Source organism: Hemicordylus capensis, chromosome 1 (genome assembly GCF_027244095.1).
Source record: "Hemicordylus capensis ecotype Gifberg chromosome 1, rHemCap1.1.pri, whole genome shotgun sequence".
NCBI lineage: Eukaryota > Metazoa > Chordata > Lepidosauria > Squamata > Cordylidae > Hemicordylus > Hemicordylus capensis.
The window spans coordinates 290,431,183-290,450,055 of NC_069657.1; the positions used below are offsets into that span (position 1 = coordinate 290,431,183).

The window sequence follows — 18,873 nt, forward strand, 5'->3', positions numbered from 1 at the left end:
TGCTGGGCACTATCCTGCTGCCACCATGGCTGCTCTTGTGGAGAGGTACCTCAAGATAGCAGCTTTCTTCCACTGGAGCGAAAAGGGTAGGTGGATGCTCGAGGAGAGGCAACACCTGATCCCTCAGGATGTTCTGGCACCTGCAGGAGCAAGAGCCGGCCATCCATGGCCTGGCAAGGAGATGTGGCTTGGAAGTGTGCAACCTGTCCAACCAGGACCAGGCGCTCCTTTCTGAGGTTCTCTTGGCACTTGAGCCATTCTTCATTGCCACGAAGATGGTGCTGAGAGGAGCCTGCCACTCCTCTCCTCAAGAAGACAATGGGTGAGCTCCAAACCACACTGACGATTGAGGAAGCAATCGCCTTCACAGGTCAGCTGAGGACTAGAGTAGTGGATGGCTCAGCACATCCTTGGGTGCATCGGCAGCACGTTTTGTCCTGCCTATGTGCTCCAAGGATGAAGGGCAATGCGATCACCCCTGACCAGCTGCTCAGAGGAAGAGGTCTCTTGGTTGCAGAAGTTACCCCTGCTTTGCCCAGGTTACCCGTGGGAAAGAGGCACCTTTTTAACGTGGTGATGCTTTTTATTTAGCAGGGGGAGAGTAACTGGCCCTATCCAGCCCCAGCACTTTATCTCCAGTGACTGTTGCTGGTGTCTGTCTTATGTTTTTTTTGAGATTGTGAGCCCTTTGGGGACAGGGTTCCATCTAATTAATTAATGGTAGGAAGTGGGGCCGGACCAAACTGGTCCAGTCAGGTTTGAGTGCCGTTTGCATTCAAACTGAACCAGGCCAGCCAGTTCCATGCACACCCCTAATCTGGTGTTTCCTTACCAACAAAGATCTCAGTCTTACAAATACAACTTGTAGACCTGCTTGAAAAGCTTTGCAAGTTCCATCTGTTAAGCCGATTAGCACATAATTAGACAAGTGTCTCTGCAAGCTTAAAAGCAAGGAGGCTTGCCTCGAAGCAAGTGGGAAGGTAACAGGGGGAGCAGGGCCATTCCATCGCTGGGACTCACCATCTAGCCCCTTTGCCTCCTGTGGACATTCCAGCACAGACGGAGTGCAGCCTGCTTGTCGGCTGCCAAGTTCCATCTGGCTGGTTGCCAGCCTCCCAGATTGCTGAAGTTCCACCACCTGCTGCCTGTCCTGGGAGCTGCTTGTGTGAGGAGTGGCTTCTGGGGCTTGCAAGCAGAGTTGCCAGAACCTAAGGGGTATACTCGTGGGTCAAATGGGCCGTAAGACAGAATTTGGCTTTTTTTAAGCCAAATCTGGCCACCTGGCTTGCAAGCTTAAAAGCAAGGAGGCTTGCCATAGGCATAGCCGTTGGCGTGGCCATCAGGCTGCCTGTAGGCGGCCGACGAAGCCAGCCGCCAAAGGGGGCCGGCCTTTGGGGCTGGGCCTTCAGGGGTGGGACTGAGGGCTGGGGGGCTGAGTTGGGCCAGGCCTCTTGCAGACATTTGTTTGGGCTCTCTTGAGTGGGATGGTGCTGGGAGTGTGCCTAGCAGTTTGGGAGCAGCTATTACTGTAGTGGTGGGGAATAGAAGAATTGGCACTGGCAGAGCAGCTGGCCATTACAGGGGAAGGGAAATCAGTAATTTAGTAACTGTTTCCACTTTCAACTGTTCTGTCAACTCTTCGGCCTCGGGGAGCAGCTCCAACGACCCACAGAATCTGGCCTTGCTCCTCTGAAATGCCAGGTCAGTTCAGAATAAGACTGAAATTGTCCACGATTTGATTGTGGATGAGGGAGCTGACCTGGCATGTATAACCAAGACCTGGTTGGGGGAGGCAAGTGGTCCAGTGTGGGCTCAGCTTCTCCCACCAGGTTACTCTGTTGTGGAGCAGGCTAGAGAATGTGGGGGTTGGGGGGTGGAGTGGCTGTGGTCCATAAGAATACCATTTCCCTTACCAGGGCCCCTGTGAGACTGCTGACTTATATTGAGTACATATTTTTGAGGCTGGGAACTAGGGATAGATTGGGGATTCTGTTGGTGTACCGTCCACCCTGCTGCCCAACTGACTCCCTAACTGAGCTGACGGAGCTGGTCGCGGAGTTGGTCTCCTAGACTTTTGGTGCTGGGGGACTTCAATATCCACTTTGGGGCTGGCTTGTCTGGTGCGGCTCAGGAGTTCATAGCGGCCATGAGAACTATGGGCCTATCCCAATTAGTTTCTGAACCAACTGTTGCCGGCCATGCACTAGATTTGGTCTTTTGTTCAGATCAGGGGGGTGTTCCATGGGTGGGGGATCCAGTGGTTTCCCCATTGTCATGGACGGACCACTACCTGGTTAAGGTTGGTCTCACAGCTGCAATCCACCCCTGCAGGGGTGGTGGACCTATTAGGTTGGTCTGTCCAAAAAGGCTGCTGGACCCAGTGGGATTTCAAAAGGCCTTGGAGGATTTTGATGTTGGTGCAGCCGGTGATTCTGTCGATGCCCTGGTAGGAACCTGGAACAGGGAACTCAACAGGGCAGTAGACACAATTGCTCCTAAGTGTCCCTTCAACCTGCTGCAAAAATGGACCCTTGGTATACTGAGGAGCTGCGGGGGCTGAAGCAGTTGGGTAGGCAACTAGAGCGCAAGTGGAGGAGAACTCGGTTCAAATCTGACAGGATTCAGCATGTGACCCATTTGAAGGCTTATGCGGTGGCAGTGCGTTCAGAGAAAAAGAGATACTAGTCTGTGCGCATTGCGGCTGCAGGTTCACGCTCGGCAGAGCTATCCTGGGTTGTGAGGAGTTTGGTTTCTGCTCCTTCTACTTCCAATCAGTCCCCAGAGTTGCTCTACTGTGATGCCTTGAATGGGTTCTTTGCGAATAAGATCTACTGTATTCGGGCTGACTTTGACTCCACTATTTCTGCAAGGTCTATGGAGGAGGTGTCCAGCAATCCCTCTTGCAGTATTAGATTGGATCAGTTTCAATCTGTGACTCCTGAGGATGTGGACAAGCTGCTTGGGGCGGTGTGGCCTACCACCTGTTCTCTGGATCCTTGCCCGACTTGGCTGTTTCTATCTAGCAGGGAGATTGTTGGAGGTGGCCTAGTTAATATCGTAAATGCATCGCTGAGGGATGGTAGAGTGCCCCCCTGCCTGAAGGAGGCAATGGTTAGATCACTCTTAAAGAAGCCTTCCCTGGACCCCTTAGCTATAGGCCAATCTCCAATCTCGCTTGGTTGGGCAAGGTGATTGAGAGGGTGGTGGCTGACCAGCTCCAGGCAGTCTTGGAGGAAACTGATTATCTAGACCCATTTCAAACTAGCTTTAGAGCTGGCTATGGGGTTGAGACAGCATTGGTCGGCCTGACGGATGACCTTTACCAGGGAATCGACAGAGGGAGTGTGACTCTGCTGGTTCTTCTGGATCTCTCAGCGGCGTTCGATACCATCGACCATGGTATCCTTCTGGATCGCCTGGGGGAGTTGGGGATAGGGGGCACTGCTTTGCAGTGGTTCCGTTCCTATCTCTCAGGTAGATTCCAGATGGTGGAGCTTGGTGACTGTTGCTCCTCAAAACGGGAGCTGTTATATGGAGTCCCTCAGGACTCCATTTTGTCACCAATGCTTTTTAACATCTACATGAAACCGCTGGGTGAAGTCATCAGGAGGTTTGGTGCTGGGTGTTATCAGTATGCTGATGACACCCAAATCTACTTCTCCTTTTCATCTTCAGGAAATGGCACTCATTCTCTAAATGCCTGCCTACAGGCAGTAATGGGCTGGATGAGGGATAACAAATTGAAGTTGAATCCAAGCAAGACGGAGGTGCTTATTGTGTGGGCTCAGAATCTGAGGAGTGAGTTAGATCTTCCTGTGCTGGATGGGGTTACACTCCCCCAGAAGGAGCAGGTGTGCAGCTTGTGAGTACTCCTGGACCCAGGCCTCACCCTGGTATCTCAGGTGGAGGCCATGGCCAGGAGTGCTTTCTATCAGCTTCGGCTGATTCGACAGTTGCGTCCATTCCTCAAAGAGGATGACCTCAAAACAGTGGTGCAGCAGCTGGTAACCTCCCGGCTTGACTATTGCAATGCGCTCTACGTGGGGCTGCCTTTGTACGTAGTTCAGAAACTTCAGTTAGTTCAAGATGCGGCAGCCAGATTGGTCTCTGGGGCAACCCGGAGAGACCATATGATGCCTGTTTTGAAACAGTTACACTGGCTGCCAATATGTTTCTGGGCAAAATACAAAGTGCTGGTTATTACCTTTAAAGCCCTAAATGGCTTGGGTCCGAGATATCTTAGAGTGCGCCTTCTTTTACATGATCCCCACCGCACGTTAAGGTCATCTGGGGAGGTCCGTCTCCAGTTACCACTGGTTCGTTTGGTGGCGACTCAGAGGTGGGCCTTCTCTGTAGCTGCTCCTGGGCTGTGGAATGTGCACTCCCAGCAGAAATTCATAATCTTAATTCTTTACTGACCTTCAAGAGGGCCCTTAAACTCATCTGTTTGGCCTGCCTTTCAGGGTTTTTAATTAGTTTTAAATTTTTTAACGTTAACTTGGTTTTCAGGGTTTTAATTGTTTAATTGTTTTTTAAGAAGCTTTTAAATTGGTGTTTATATTTGTATTTCTGTTTTAATTGTTTTTAATGATTTCTGTTTTTTAATTGTAAACCGCCCTGAGCCAGCTTGGAAGGGCGGTATAAAAATTGAATGAATGAATGAATCCATGCACACTTTTTGGCTGCTGTGCACATATACATTTAATGGTTTGACTTTGTACTAGGTATCTTGTATGAAGTAGGCATGGGGGGGGCGGTTTCCTTGTAGTTGAAAGTAGCCCCACAAGTAGCTAATTACATATTGAGTGGAGCTCAAGTAGTTGGACATTTCAGTGGCAATTGTACTACTTCAATAATGCAATCAACTTAACATATGGCACTTGCAAAACTTTTGAAGCAGGTCTGCAAGTTTTAAGACTCATTTTGGACTGATCTTGTGTCTTCTGATGCTCCTGCCCAGCTTCTCTATTCAGTATGTGTTGGAATAGGCCTTACAGTTCTGATTTTAGGAATACAATATGAAGAGCTGGCATTTTCTTTTTGAAACTACTCTCTTCCCACAAGGTGAACTATCTTCTGTTTATTATGAGAAAAGAACAAGCATTTCTTTCCAGTCATAACCCCTAGCCTTAAAATCTAACCAGTGATTATAAACTAATCAGGCTTATCACTGAGTTTGTTTTAATTACTGAAGGACAGCTGAAGATGTCCAAAGAAACACCAAGGGTCAAGCTAGACGTGATGTGAGCGATGTGTAATCTGACATCCTGCCTTTTTTCTTCTATTTCAAAGCAGTTGCAGGAGTTTCTGATTTGTTGGTCAACAAGCCAAGATATCAAACCAGGATTAGACTCTGTCCAAAACAATCGCATCAGGTCAAGTGTATGTCCAGCCACATGTGTGGGATCATATATTGAGATTAAACCGTGGTTTATATGGAGGCCATTAACTTGTGAACTGAACCAGATGAGCACACAATTTGAAGTCTACCAGAACCATAAACTAGGGGAGTTCCCAACAGCATACTGAGACAACCTTCAACAGGGAGGCAGAAGGCTGGTGGTACAGTAATAGAATCCATAAGCTTACTTGTGTTGCATATCCAAAGTACAGCATTGGTAACTGGAAAATTGCTGGGCGATGGAATGAATCAAAGGGACCCTTCCCTGCTGTTCTGTCAAGAAATTCAGTAGGCCTAGCTGAGAGAGATCAATGTTCCCTGTATGACCAGGTTTTGGCAACTACATGCAGGCCAGAAAAAGATCAGAAGTTTTGCTGGCTGTCCTAAGCTTGGTGGAACCTGACTGGGAGATACTGAAAAACCGTTTGCAAACTCTGAGCAGAATTTCTGCTTTAAAAGCTCACTATACACTGATTGTCTATCATCCCACTAATGACGCCTTCAAGAAATCTCCCTATCCATTCTTAAAGCACTTTTTCCTTCTATAAAAAATTTTTTTAGTTAACAAGGCAACAAAAATGAAAGTTAGTGTGAAGCTTTTAAAAACGAGAGAAGTAGACTGTCTGCATGAAGGTTGAATGAGCAGCAAGTTTGATGGCTGAGCCAGCATTCAATTTGCTGGTATGCATGTCTTAATCTCAACACAAAGCTGGGTTTCCCTGTGACTGCAGGATATACTGAGATCATTCCCACAATCAAAAACTGTGTTCTACCCAGGTTTGGGAGCTGTGTGTGCTCTCAGTTTTCAGTTGTGTGGGAGCAAAGTAGGAGGAAAACCAAGATAGTTTTTCCTCCTACCTTGACTGATGGATTAAGTGCCTTCAGGTTGGTGTCAACTTTTAGTGATCACATAGATAGATTCTCTTGAGGATGATCGGTCTTCAACTTGGCCTTTTAAGGTCTCTCAGTGGTGCATTAATTGCTGTCGTAATTGGGTCCATCTGTCTTTCTGCTGGTAGTCCTCTTCTCTTTCCTTCCACTTTCCCCAGCATTATGGACTAGTCAAGGGAGCTGGGTTTTCACATAATGTGTCCAAAGTATGATAGTTTGAGCCTGGTCATTGTGCCTCATGTGAAAATTCTGGATTGACTTGTTCTATGATCCATTTGTTTGTTTTCCTGGCTGTCCATGGTATCCTCAAAAGTCTTCTCCAGCACCAAAGTTAAAGAGCGTCAATATTTTTTCTATCTTGTTGAGTCAAGATTCAGCTTTCGCATCCATAGAGTGTCACGGGGAAAACCACTGTCTGAACGATTCTAATCTTTGTAGGTTTAGACATGTCACGGCATCTAAATATCCTTTCCAAGGCCTTCATTGCAACCCTACCCAGTGCTAGTCTGTGTCTTCGTTACCAATTCTGGGGCTGGTTGCTGTACTTGTTGTCATTAGTTTAGTCTTTACATTTAGTCATAGTCCCACTTTTTCACCATGCTCTGTGACTTTCATTACTAGAGCTTGCAGATCATCCACATTCTCGGCTATCAGAGTGGTGTCATCCACATGGCGCAGGTTATTGGTGTTTCTTCCTTCAACTTTAAAACTATGTTCATCTTCTTCCAATCCAGCTTTTCTCAGTATATGTTAAGCTAGTTGAATAAATAAGGAGAAAGTATACAGCCCCGTATACTTGTATACTCCTGTGCCGATCTGGAACCAGTTTGTTTCACCATGTTCCATCTGGACTGCAGCTTCCTGTCCTGTGTATAGGTTTCTCATGAGAACATTCTTATGAGATGTTCTGGGACACCAATTTTCCTAAGGATATTCCGTAACTGGACATGGTTGACACAATCTAAGGCTTTTCTGTAATCAATGAAGCACATATTGACTTCTTTTTGGTATTCTTTGCCTGTCTCAATTATCCACCGTGCATCAGCAATAATATCTCTTGTTCGTTGGCCTTTTCTGAAAGCAGCTTGAACATCCGGCATTTTCCTTTCCATATAGGGCTCTAATCTGAGTTGGATGATCCTGAGCATTATTTTGCTAGCATGTGAAGGACATTGTGCGATGGTTTGCGCAATCTATTCAGTCTCCTTTGTTTGGTATTGCTATGTAGACTGACCTCTTCCAATGTGTTGGCCACTGTGTCGCTCTCCAAGTTTACTGGCATAGTCTGGTTAGAGACGTAACTGATTCTACTTCTGTTGCCTGTCATATTTCTGTTGCTATTCCATCAATTCCTGTAGTCTTCTGACTTGGTAATGACCAGAGTGCTGATCTAACTTCATCTTCCTGTACTAGAGGTTCTTGCAAGTAAGGAATATCTTCTAGATGTTGACGTCCCTGCTATACAGCTTTTAAATATATTCATTCCATCTCTGTTTGATCTTTTCTGAATCAGGGAGTCCTGGCTGTCCATGGTATCCTTAAAAGTCTTCTCCATCACCAAAGTTCAAAAGCATCAATGTTTTTTCTATCTTGCCTCTTTAAAGTCCAGCTTTCACATCCATAGAGTCTCATGGGGAAAACCATTGTCCAAACGATTCTAATCTTTGTAGGTATAGACACATCACGGCATCTAAATATCCTTTCCAAGGCCTTCATTACAGCCCTACCAAGTGCTAGTCTGTGGCCTATTTCTTAACTACTGGATCCTTTACTGTTGACGGTCAATCCTAAAAGGCAGAAGCTATCCACCACTTCAGTGTCTGCATTATTAATTCTGAGGCTGGTTGCTGTACCTGTTGTCATTAGTTTAGTCTTCTTGACATTTAGTCATAGCCCCATTGTTTCACTGTATCCTTGACTTTCATTACTAGAGCTTGCAGATCATCCGCATTCTCAGATATCAGAGTGGTGTCATCAGCGTAGCGCAGGTTATTAATGCTTCTTCCTTCAGCTTTAAAATTATGCTTATCTTCTTCCACTCTAGCTTCTCTCAGTATATGTTCAGAATTTAAGTTGAATAAATAAGGAGAAAGTAGATAGCCTTGTCTAACTCCTTTGCCGATCTGGAAGCAGTCTGTTTCACCATGTTCTGTCTGGACTGTGGCTACCTGTATAGATTTCTCATGAGAACAACGAAATGTCCTGGGACACCCATTTTCCTAAGGATATTCCACAACTTGACACGGTCAACACAATTGAAGGCTTTTCTGTAGTCAATGAAGCACATATTGTCTTCTTTTTGGTATTCTTTGGCTTTCTCAATTATCCAGCGTGCATCAGCAATGATATCTCTTGTTTCTCTGCCTTTTCTGAAACCAGCTTGAACATCCGGCATTTCCCTTCCCATGTAGGGTTCTAATCTTTGTTGGATGACCTGAGCATTATTTTGCTAGCATGTGAAATTAAGGATATTGTGCGATGGTTTGCGCAATCTGTTCAGTCTCCTTTCTTTGGTATTGGTATGCAGACTGACTACTTCCAATCTGTTGGCCACTGTAGTGTTCTCCAAATTTGCTGTCATCGTTTGGTTAGAGCAGGGTTTCTCAGCGTGTGGGTCCCCAGATGTTATTGGACTTCAACTCCCATAATCCTTAGCCCCAGTGGCCTTTGGTTGGGAATTATGGGAGTTGAAGTCCAATTACATCTGGGGACCCACACGTTGAGAATCCCTGGGTTAGAGCCTTGACTGATTCTTCTTCTGTTGCCTGCCATATTTCTGTAGCTAGTCCATCAATTCCTGTAGCCTTCCAACTTGGTAATGACCAGAGTGCTGATCTAACTTCATCTTTCCATAGGTTCTGGCAAGTAGAGAAAATCTTCTAGAGTATCTTGGATGTTGATGTCTCTGATGTACAGATTTTCCGTATACTCCTTCCATCTCTATTTGATGTTCTCGGAATCAGTTACTATCTGCCCTTTGGCATCCCTTAACATACCAATTCGAGGTTGGAACCTCCTTCTAAGTTCAGAGATCTTTTGGAAAAATTTCCTCATTTTCCCCTGTCTATTTCCATCCTCAAGGTCGTTACAGATGTCATTGTAGTACTGTTCCTTTTCTCGTTTAACAGCTTTCTGAAATTCCCTATTAAGTTCCTTCATGAGGTCTTTGTCTTTCTTGACTTTGGCTTCTCTCCTCTTCTTGGTTATTTCCATTGCCTGTCCTGACATCCATTTTGCTTTCTTCTGTTTCTTGTTCTTTGGCAGTCTCTTTTCACATTTGTCCTTAACAACTTCTGTGATTTCATTCCGCAGTTCCTCTGGTTCCCTATCGATGAGGTTCAGAACTTCAAAGCGGTTCCTGATGTTCTACTTGAAAATGTTGGCTACATTCTCAAGATCATATCATGGAAACTGGATAGCTTTGTTTTTCTGCTTTAGCTTGACTTGGGACTTGCACATGAGCAGTTTGTTATCTGTTCCACAATCGCCCCCTGGCCATGTATTTGCTGTTATAACTGAGCTCTTGCACCAATTATGTAACCAGTTTGATTTCTGGTGTTGTCCATCTGGTGATGTCCATGGGTATAGGTGCCAGTTTGGTTTTTTGAAGAATGTGTTAGCAATGAAGAGATCATTGGATTGGCAGGATTCTCCTGCTTCATTTCTATTTCCTAAGCCATATAGTCCGACTGTGTCTTCCTGCTTACGATTTCCAAATTTAGCATTCCCGTCTCCTACTTCGCTTCCACACAATCACTTCTACCTAGGTTTTCCTCTTACCTTGCTTCCACACAACCAAAAATTGGGAGCACACACAGCTCCCAAATCCGAGTAGAACACAGTTTTTGATTGTGTGAATGACCTCACTGTATCTTTACCTATCGCATCTGTTTTTACCCTTACTACATCCTATAGACTTCCCAAAGCTTTGTATCTGTCTTTTAAACACTTAGTGAGAATTAAAAACAAAAACAAAAAAACCCCACACACCTTTGGGCTGGCCTTTGCTAGCATTTTTAAACTTTTGAGGTTTCATGTTATGTAGGTATTCACCATAATTTGGATTATTGTTTTGATGTGTTCAATGTAAATTTAACGAAAGAAACAGAATTTTACATTGGGCAATGCTGCTATTCTATAATCTTGTGGATTAAATGTTCAAAAGGTTGTGCCCTTAATCTTTTGCCCTTGTGTCTGCTAATTTCCAAATGTTTGCATATTTGAAAATTCTTTCCATCTTCACTGACCAACCTTGTAATCCTATTGTTATGGTAATAGGAAAATATTGGCAACTCTTCTTAATCATCGGATTACAGCAACATGGTTGGATGTTTTAAGGAGGGTTTTGAGAAGTGCTGTATTATAATCTCACTAAGTACTGTGTGCTAATTAAGGACTGCTAATGCTTCTTGTATGGCAAGACTGAAACCCTTTAAGGACTGGAGCAAGGAACTTATTTGCCAGTCTCCTGATTAGAATATTGGTTATAATTATCATATTGAATATAATGCTCTGTGAATTTTTGTAATGGTCTTGACCACTTTAAAGTACAGTATTTATTTTTAGGCTTAAAATATAGATATAAATTTAAGAACCTTTCACTAAAAACTTACAAGGTGGCTTACAAATGCATGTACACACACACTCATCCTCAGTGGGGCAGCACCGCCTAGTCCGGCATTTAAATCCGACTCTTAGTCCGGGTTAAGGTCCCGAGCAAGCCTTTAACCCATGCTCTGGGATTGTGTGTTCACTGGGGCTATGTTCAGCCCCAGCAGACACAGAGACGGGTGCTCTAGAGGGAATGCTGGGGGGATCCCCCAATGCATTGCGTACGTTGCACAGTGCATTGTGGGATATCCGGAGGCCAGGATGTGTCATCTCAGCCTCCGGTGCTCCACGCTTCAGTCAGCAATCCCAGCAACATTTAAGAACTCATCTGGGAAGAAGGGGAGTTCAACCAGCTTTCCTCCTGCTGCCACCCAGTCATGTGAATGACCTCACCATCTCCTCCAGACTTCAGAGAGTGAGGACACATTGAACAGATCCTCTGAAGAGGATCTTGACAGCTGGACAAAATCTTTTCTGATGTGATTTCTGTAACAGAACCTCATTATTCAGTTTGGATCAATCTTACAGCTGATTAGATGGTTCCTAATTTATTTGTTTGTTTATTTATTTAACATATTTTTGTACTGCCAAAAACTTACGTCTTTGGGCAGTTTAGGACTTTAAAGCTTTTAAAGAAGTTGATTGTTCATTTAGGACTCAGTGGTAGTAGTAGGCTTGATTTGATCAAGGAAGGATGCTACTTAAAGCTATCTTCCTGAGCTAGTGTACAAACACTGCACCAATCTATGTTCTAGTTATAACCCAAAGGAATTATTGTGATGACTAATAAAACTTGACTTCTCTTTTTTTTGGTAAATGCTGTATGTAGGAAACATTAATATTGTCCTAAGTAGCTATGAACAAGATTAAACTCTGAAATGGAGAGGAGAGCTGGTCTTGTGGTAGCAAGCATGACTTGTCCCCATAGCTAAGCAGAGTCTGCCCTGGTTGCATCTGAATGGGAGACTTGATATGTGAGCACTACAAGATATTGCCCTCAGGGGATAAGCCGCTCTGGGAAGAACAGAAGGTTTCAAGTTCCCTCTCTGGCTTCTCCAAGATAGGGCTGAGAGAGATTCCTGCCTGCAACCTTGGAGAAGCCACTGCCAGTCTGTGAAGACAGTACTGAGCTAGATAGACCAATGGTCTGACTCAGTATATGGCAGTTTCCTATGTTCCTGTGTTCCTAAATCTACTTATCCTTTAAAAAGAATCAAGTGGATATCAGTTGTTGACGCAATTATTTTCTTTTAACTTAAAACGACTCTTCTTTTGTATGGAAATATAAAATATGTTGGTTGTTTGCTCTTTAGGATTAATTTGTGAACATGTTGTAAATATAACAGGTTTACTGGTGTGATTTTGTGATCCTAGCTTTGGCTGTTGGGATTCCAAGGTCATGTTTGGCATCAAGACAGTTGCAATATAAATATACAATTTGCCTCAAAGATGCCACTGCTTCGTGCTACAGAAAAGGCAGACAGTCATAGATATAGCATATGTGACGCAATACCATCTTTTTAAACAGAAGCTTGGTTTTAGTCCTATCATAAGGGTTATAATAGTTTCCCCCCGCCCTATTTTTCTTTTTAACATAACCCATTTGACCTGCTTAAAGGATTTTGCTGGCGGACATATGCTGTTTGTTTCTGACTTTGGAACCACACTGTGTCTTGCTTTCAGAGATAAGCCAAGGATCACACTTGTTAAAAGATAATCATCTGTGTTGTATGTGTAAAATTAAACATGTTCCTTCAGCCTAATTCCAGTTCCCAAATGCTTGGCAGCACAGTGGTAGATGACTATATAGAGCTGTACTTCCTTTCAGAGCCTTGGCTGTACAATGCTCCCGGTACCTTTAGATATAACTGTTCTTCTCCTTCTCCTTTTTAATATTGCCAAACAACTCTTCCTCATGACAACCACTGATAGTGTTCCATGCTTTGACGCATTGCTCAACTGCATGGACACTCTGCATGCCATTGTATCTCTGGCAGTTGCAGAATTGATGTGCATATGCAATCCATGTGCTATGGTATAAGGAGACTTTCAACATTATCATTTCCACATGCTGTGCAGTGTTTGCTCCTAGGAAGTCTGATCTCATTTGATTGTTATACTTTGCTACCTTGCAACACACCTGAAGAGTTTTAAATACTGTAGTGTGTATGTCACAGTCATTTGGGTCACTGTGTTTGAATTTTGTGAAACTGAAGTAAAAATTCCTTGAGCCAAATATGAGATTTTTCTGTTTAAATCCTTTCAGAATGATGTAACATTGGCTTTAATCAGTAAATGAAGGCCTTTTTCTTTGATTCCAAACATGTTTAATAGGCATGCATATTTCTCCCCAATTCAGAATCTAGATTTATTTTGAAAACGTTCTATGGGCTTAATTACTTTTGTCATGCTAAGTAAACTCCGGAACCGTTGATCTTGTTCTATCCTCCTCCTTGCAGTTGGTTGTTCAACATCTTGGGAGGTGGAGGAAAGCTTTCAGAAATAGTCCTGGAAACAGCAGTGCTAGTTCTAACTAAAGTGAAAGACAAATAAAATGACTGTGGTTGGGGGTGGCACAGCTGTCAAGAGCTTCACTTACATAACAAAATGTGCAGGAAGTTTGTAGAGCAGCAGGAGCTAAAAATAAATCTAGTTGCTTTATCACTGGCTTTGACATTAATAAAGAATCTTTAGAGCCCCGGTGAGTTGGAGATTGACGGCAAAATCATTCCTGAAGTCCACCCCACCCACGCCCCCGCACACTGCACTCTAGTTAAACTTCTGAAGGGTTTTTGTTTGTGTGTGTTTTAATAAAACAAACTAAAGCAGCTGGCTTTGTAACAAGGTTGTGTTTTGAAGATAGGTGAAATGTTTAAGGTTAAATACTGGGCATTTTATAACCTGTTATATCGATGGCTGGAGAGGAGTGATTACAGTTTATAGGAATTACCTCTGTGTGTGTGTGTGTGTGTGTGTGTGTGTGTGTGTGTGTGTGTGTGCGCGCGCTTCCTGTCAGGTTGGTCGCCAAATGGTGTTGGGATCGGTTAGGGATTCTATTAGTGTACTGCTCTGTTGCCCAACAATCTCCATATCTGAGCTGGCAATTGTGTTCTTAAACTTATTACTTGTTTGTTTGTTTGTTTGTACGATTTTTAGACCGCCCTTACAAAATAGCTCAGGGCGGTTCACAAACATCAAAGATCCTTTAAAACAATTTAAGAGCACTGGAAGGCCAGGACGAACAGGTAGGGTGTTTAGGGACTTGGCGTTTAGGGACTCCCAGGCTTTTCCTTCTGGGGGACCTCAACACTGGAAAAGGCTTCATAGCTTCCATGACAATCACGGAGCTGTCCTAACATATTGGCTCAGCCATATGATTGGTGACACTCTTGACCTGGTGATCGGGAAATGAGGATTTTTAATCTTATTTTTGCTGTTTCACTTGTCATGGTCAGTCCACTTTTATTGAGGTTTAGGTTTCCAACAACTGTTTTGCTCTTCAGGAGTGGTGAACCTATTAGAATCGTTTGCTCCCAAGGGCACTTTGGGAATTTCTGGTTGGCGCAGCCAGGAAATGAATTGACTAGCAAGCCAGAGGTTGCCAGTTCAAATCCCGCTGGTATGTTTCCCGGACTATGGGAAACATCTATATCAGGTAGCAGTGATATAGGAAGATGTTGAAAGGCATCATCTCATTCTGCATGGGAGATGGCAATGGTAAACCCCTCCTGTATTCTAAGACAACCACAGGGCTCTGTGGTTGCCAGGAGTCAACACCGAATTGGCGGCACACTTTACCTTTACCTATTGCTGGTGCTTTACCTATTTTACCTTTACCTATTTCCTGTTGAAACTCTAGCACCTCTATAGGATGTGGAAATGGCACAGTTGGTAGATACAGTTACTCCTAAGTATCCTTTCCTGGGCGCTTTCCAGACTAGCTGCTCTTCAGCAACAAAATGCCTCCATTCGGGCAAGTCACATTCAGATCGTAGACAGTAGTGGGAGCAGTCTTGCAGCAACTAACAACCCCACAAAACAAACAGCAACTTCTTAATACTGGATATACAACATCCTAGCTCTATTTCTCAGCAATTAAATTCAAAGCAAGGCATTGGAAATGTGAACGGCACCCTGCTGTCCACATAGGGACTGCAGTGTCAGGACACAGGAAGTGTGGAAGCAGACTTCCGAGATATGTCCTGATCCCACTGTAGGGTCTAGTCTGGAAAGCGCCCTGGAGGCTTTACAGACAGGGCTTCTACCCTGAATCTCCTTTAGGAGAAAGTGTGCGTTCACACACCAGCCAAACTTACCCTGAAGTCTCTTCAAGATCCTTGGACCCACTCCTGACCCATAAGCCAGGCTTTGTCTTGAGAATTCTAGCTTATCTCCAGGTGTTTCCGTATGTTTAAAATGCTGGTTTTAAGCTACTTTTTCATAAAATGCTGGAGCAAATAGGGAGAGGCACTGGGGTAGAATCATTAGCATGATAAGAGGGATACTCTCTTTAGAAATGCAGATGTAGCTCTTTAAGCATCTCCCCCCTCCACCACCAGCCATTGGCTAGAAGGAAAACACGGAGGCATGCTATGCGAACCTGTAAAAACAAAAACTGAGAGCAGAGGAGAGGGGCTGCTTCCCTCAGTGCTGCGAGTGTGATTCAACGTGGCTTTGCTCAACATTTACCCCACAGCATAAAGCCCTGGTAAGCAAAGCCTGGTGAGCAAAGCCAATCCTATGAAGCATGCAGGGAGGCAGCTTGAACATAAATGATTATGTGGGATTGTCATGCACTGGCCTTTAGGAGAATCCTCTTTCCCCACAAAAGACCTCCCTTTATTATTGAACCTGCTGCCACCATCTACTCACTTGAGGGTAGAGAAGGGGGGAATCCTTTTTTTAAAAGCCTGGTAACAAGGTTTCTGTGTGGGGCGGTGAGTAGGAATGTGCCTCCCATAAACACGTACGTCACACACACACACACACACACACACACACACACACACACACACACACACACCCATTGATTGACAGTTCCAACAATATATCTTTGCCCTTCACAGCAGGCCTTAACCCGCAGGGAAGGAAGCAAGGTTATGACACTGAGGTTATTCACACACATGTGTGAAAAACCAGGCTAAGGGAGCACAGCCTGCTTTTGCACGCATGTGTGAACCACTGGGATCAGGCTGATCCCGGTGGCACCACAGCAGCAAACCCGCCTTTGAAGCTCCCTTGAAATGGGGTTAGGGGAGCGAGTGCTCTCGTAACCCCGATTTTCTGCTTGTGAGCAAGCAGCTGTGGCTGGCAGACTCGGGGAGGGGGGATCCTCATAATGCACAGCACACTCGTTCAGTGCATTATTGGAGTCCCGGGGGGGGGGTAGGGTGGCGCATTCTGACACCATGATCCTGGAAGCTGGTGGCAGCAACCAGTGCTCGTGTGTGCGAGCAATCTACCCACTCATGGACTTCAGAGTGATCGTTTGTGGGAAGGTAAGCACTTTCGGGCGTTCTCCCCACAAAACAGGCAAGCCCTTTCTCATTGGTTGTGAGAAAGGGCTCATTGTGTCTTTTCCCCAGTGCATTACCTGGGGACGGGCTGAGCCAGCTCCCTCTAAAATATAAGGGGCAACCATCCTTTCAGAGAGTGGTGTACTCTCTGGTAAGAGCTGAAAACAATGAAGAAATAGCTGGATTGAACCCCAAGTCTGTAAAGGTGACCAAGGCCTGAGACTGGACCAGAAACAAGCCAAGTTGCTGATAATTTGCTAACTGCAGAGACCAGGGACCAATTTAGGGACCAGTTTAGAATAGTTTAGTTGGATATGTTTTTCCAGGCATTTCTTTTCTCCTTTTCTTTTCTCCTCAATCCCCTACTAATTGAGCAAAGAGGCACCTTTAAAAAGTGGTGATTCTCTTTATTTAGCAGGGGGAGAGCAAGTGGCCCTATCCATCCCCAGCACAGTATCCTTCCAGTGGCTGTTGCTGGTGTTTCCCTTATTCATCTTTTTTAGATTGTCAGCCCTTTGGGGACAGGGAGCCATTTTTATTTATTTATTTATATCTATCTGTGTAAACCGTTTTAGAAACCTTTTGTTGAAAAGCAATATATAAATATTTTTTGTTTTCATTTTTGCTCTTATGGTAACTGTTTTGTTTTCAAAGCTTGCTTTATAAAGAAACAAAAAAGCTAATGTTTTAAATTGACTAATGCTTTCCCAAAACAAACTTTGTTACATTTTAAAGATTAGAAGTGACTGTTAGATGATCTCCATCCCACGCCTATAAGTATTTCCACTCTACTGTGTTGGTTGGTTTTTTGTTTGCAAAGGTGTGAAGGCTGTTGTAATAGACCCAGCTGTATTTTTTGTTAAAGTCTACTTGGTAGCAATGGTAAAGAATTTATATCATGGGGCTGGTGGGATCTGAAATTCCTCTACACGTGGTGTCACAAAGGTGGGGAAAGGAGCTGTTCCTCCATAGCCACCTTGAATGTGGTGTTCAGAAAGTAATAATAAGCTAAACTAAAACCAAACGTAATCATTGATGTCTGCGATCAGTAATGGACTGGATGGACCAAGTTGAAGCTCAGTTTTGAAAAGACACAAATGCTGCTGGTTTGTTTCTTTGTGTATAGCAAGCCAGCACCTTCAGGATGAAGGCTAGACTAGCTTTCTACAGTTCAGGACCGTCTGAAAGAGGGCATGGGTAATTATGCAGCCCCACAACCTGCATTCTGGCGTGCTGTATTACTATCCCAGGAGGACTGTGCCACCTATTACTTCTTACTGTAATATAGAAATAGGTCAGCCCTTACTACCCAGAATAATATTTTAATAGAAAAGCATTCATTGCTGCTTCCTTCAGGAGCTGTTGCATAAACTAAACCTTTCTTCAGAGCATGTTATAACTCTTGCACTCTAGTCCTCTAATTTGGTCAAAACCAAGACTGAATAAATATAAACCTATATTTGACCTTTAAGTTCACTAAATTTGGATTCAGATCTTATTACATGGTATTTACTGTAAGCACTTTTCTTCCCATGGTACAAGTTTGTACCAGTTGCATCATTTTCTCACAGACAGTAATTTCTGTCTACCCAGTAGGGTTTTCCCATTCTTGGTTTCCTCAGCCTTATACTCTACACTCTTGCACGTTTCAGTATGTTCCCTGATTACAAGCAGATGGCTCTGTAGGCGGAATCGAGACATGCATACTTGCCCTCTTTAGAACTTTAGCTGCCTTGTCACATCTTGCCCTACCATGCTTCAGTATTATTCACAATTGACATCACCTTCGAGCACACAATTGACTTTGTGTTTTATCTCAATAATGCTACATATTGTCAGGAAAATCTCTCTTCCCATTGTGTCTATTGTATTTTAGCACATGAGTATTAATCATCCTATCTACCAACAGGAAGACTGGTCAGCTCTTACCAAAAGATTTAATTCTAGCCACTTAATTTTCTATCATATACTTCTTGGTCCTTAAGCATACTTCTTTCTGTGTATTCTGAGTGCCTATTTCCAGTCTGCTTATATCAGTGCTGTGTGGATATGTGGTGCATATGTGTAGGAGCATGTATTAAAAATAGCAGTTGTCTTAAGACAAGGTATTGTGCTATAAGCTTCTGTTACTAGAATCTACTTGGTGAGTTGCATCTCCATGACAAAGGGCAGAGAGGTCTTCGAAACACAGCAGCTTAATTCTCCTGCTCACTGTTACTCTGTGAAATTTCTCTTTGATTTTCCTCATTTTTCATTCATTCATTCATTCATTCATACGATTTCTATACTGCCCTACCAAAAATGGCTCAGGGTGGTTTACAAGGAGAAATAACATTTTTTTCTGAAAACAGTGGCTATCATCCTGACTAAACTACTCAAAAATAATAAAAAACAGGTTTATTTTATATTGGCTAAAACAGAGAAAATAGAAGGAAAGGAAATCTCAATTTCTTA

General features: G+C 43.8%; 1 protein-coding gene across 9 annotated transcripts in view; it reads left to right on the plus strand.

Moving 5' to 3' along the window:
• ARHGEF10 (Rho guanine nucleotide exchange factor 10) overlaps window positions 1–18,873 on the plus strand; it is a 141,229-nt gene that overhangs the window by 75,443 nt on the left and 46,913 nt on the right. The gene's annotated exons all lie outside the window — the stretch shown is intronic.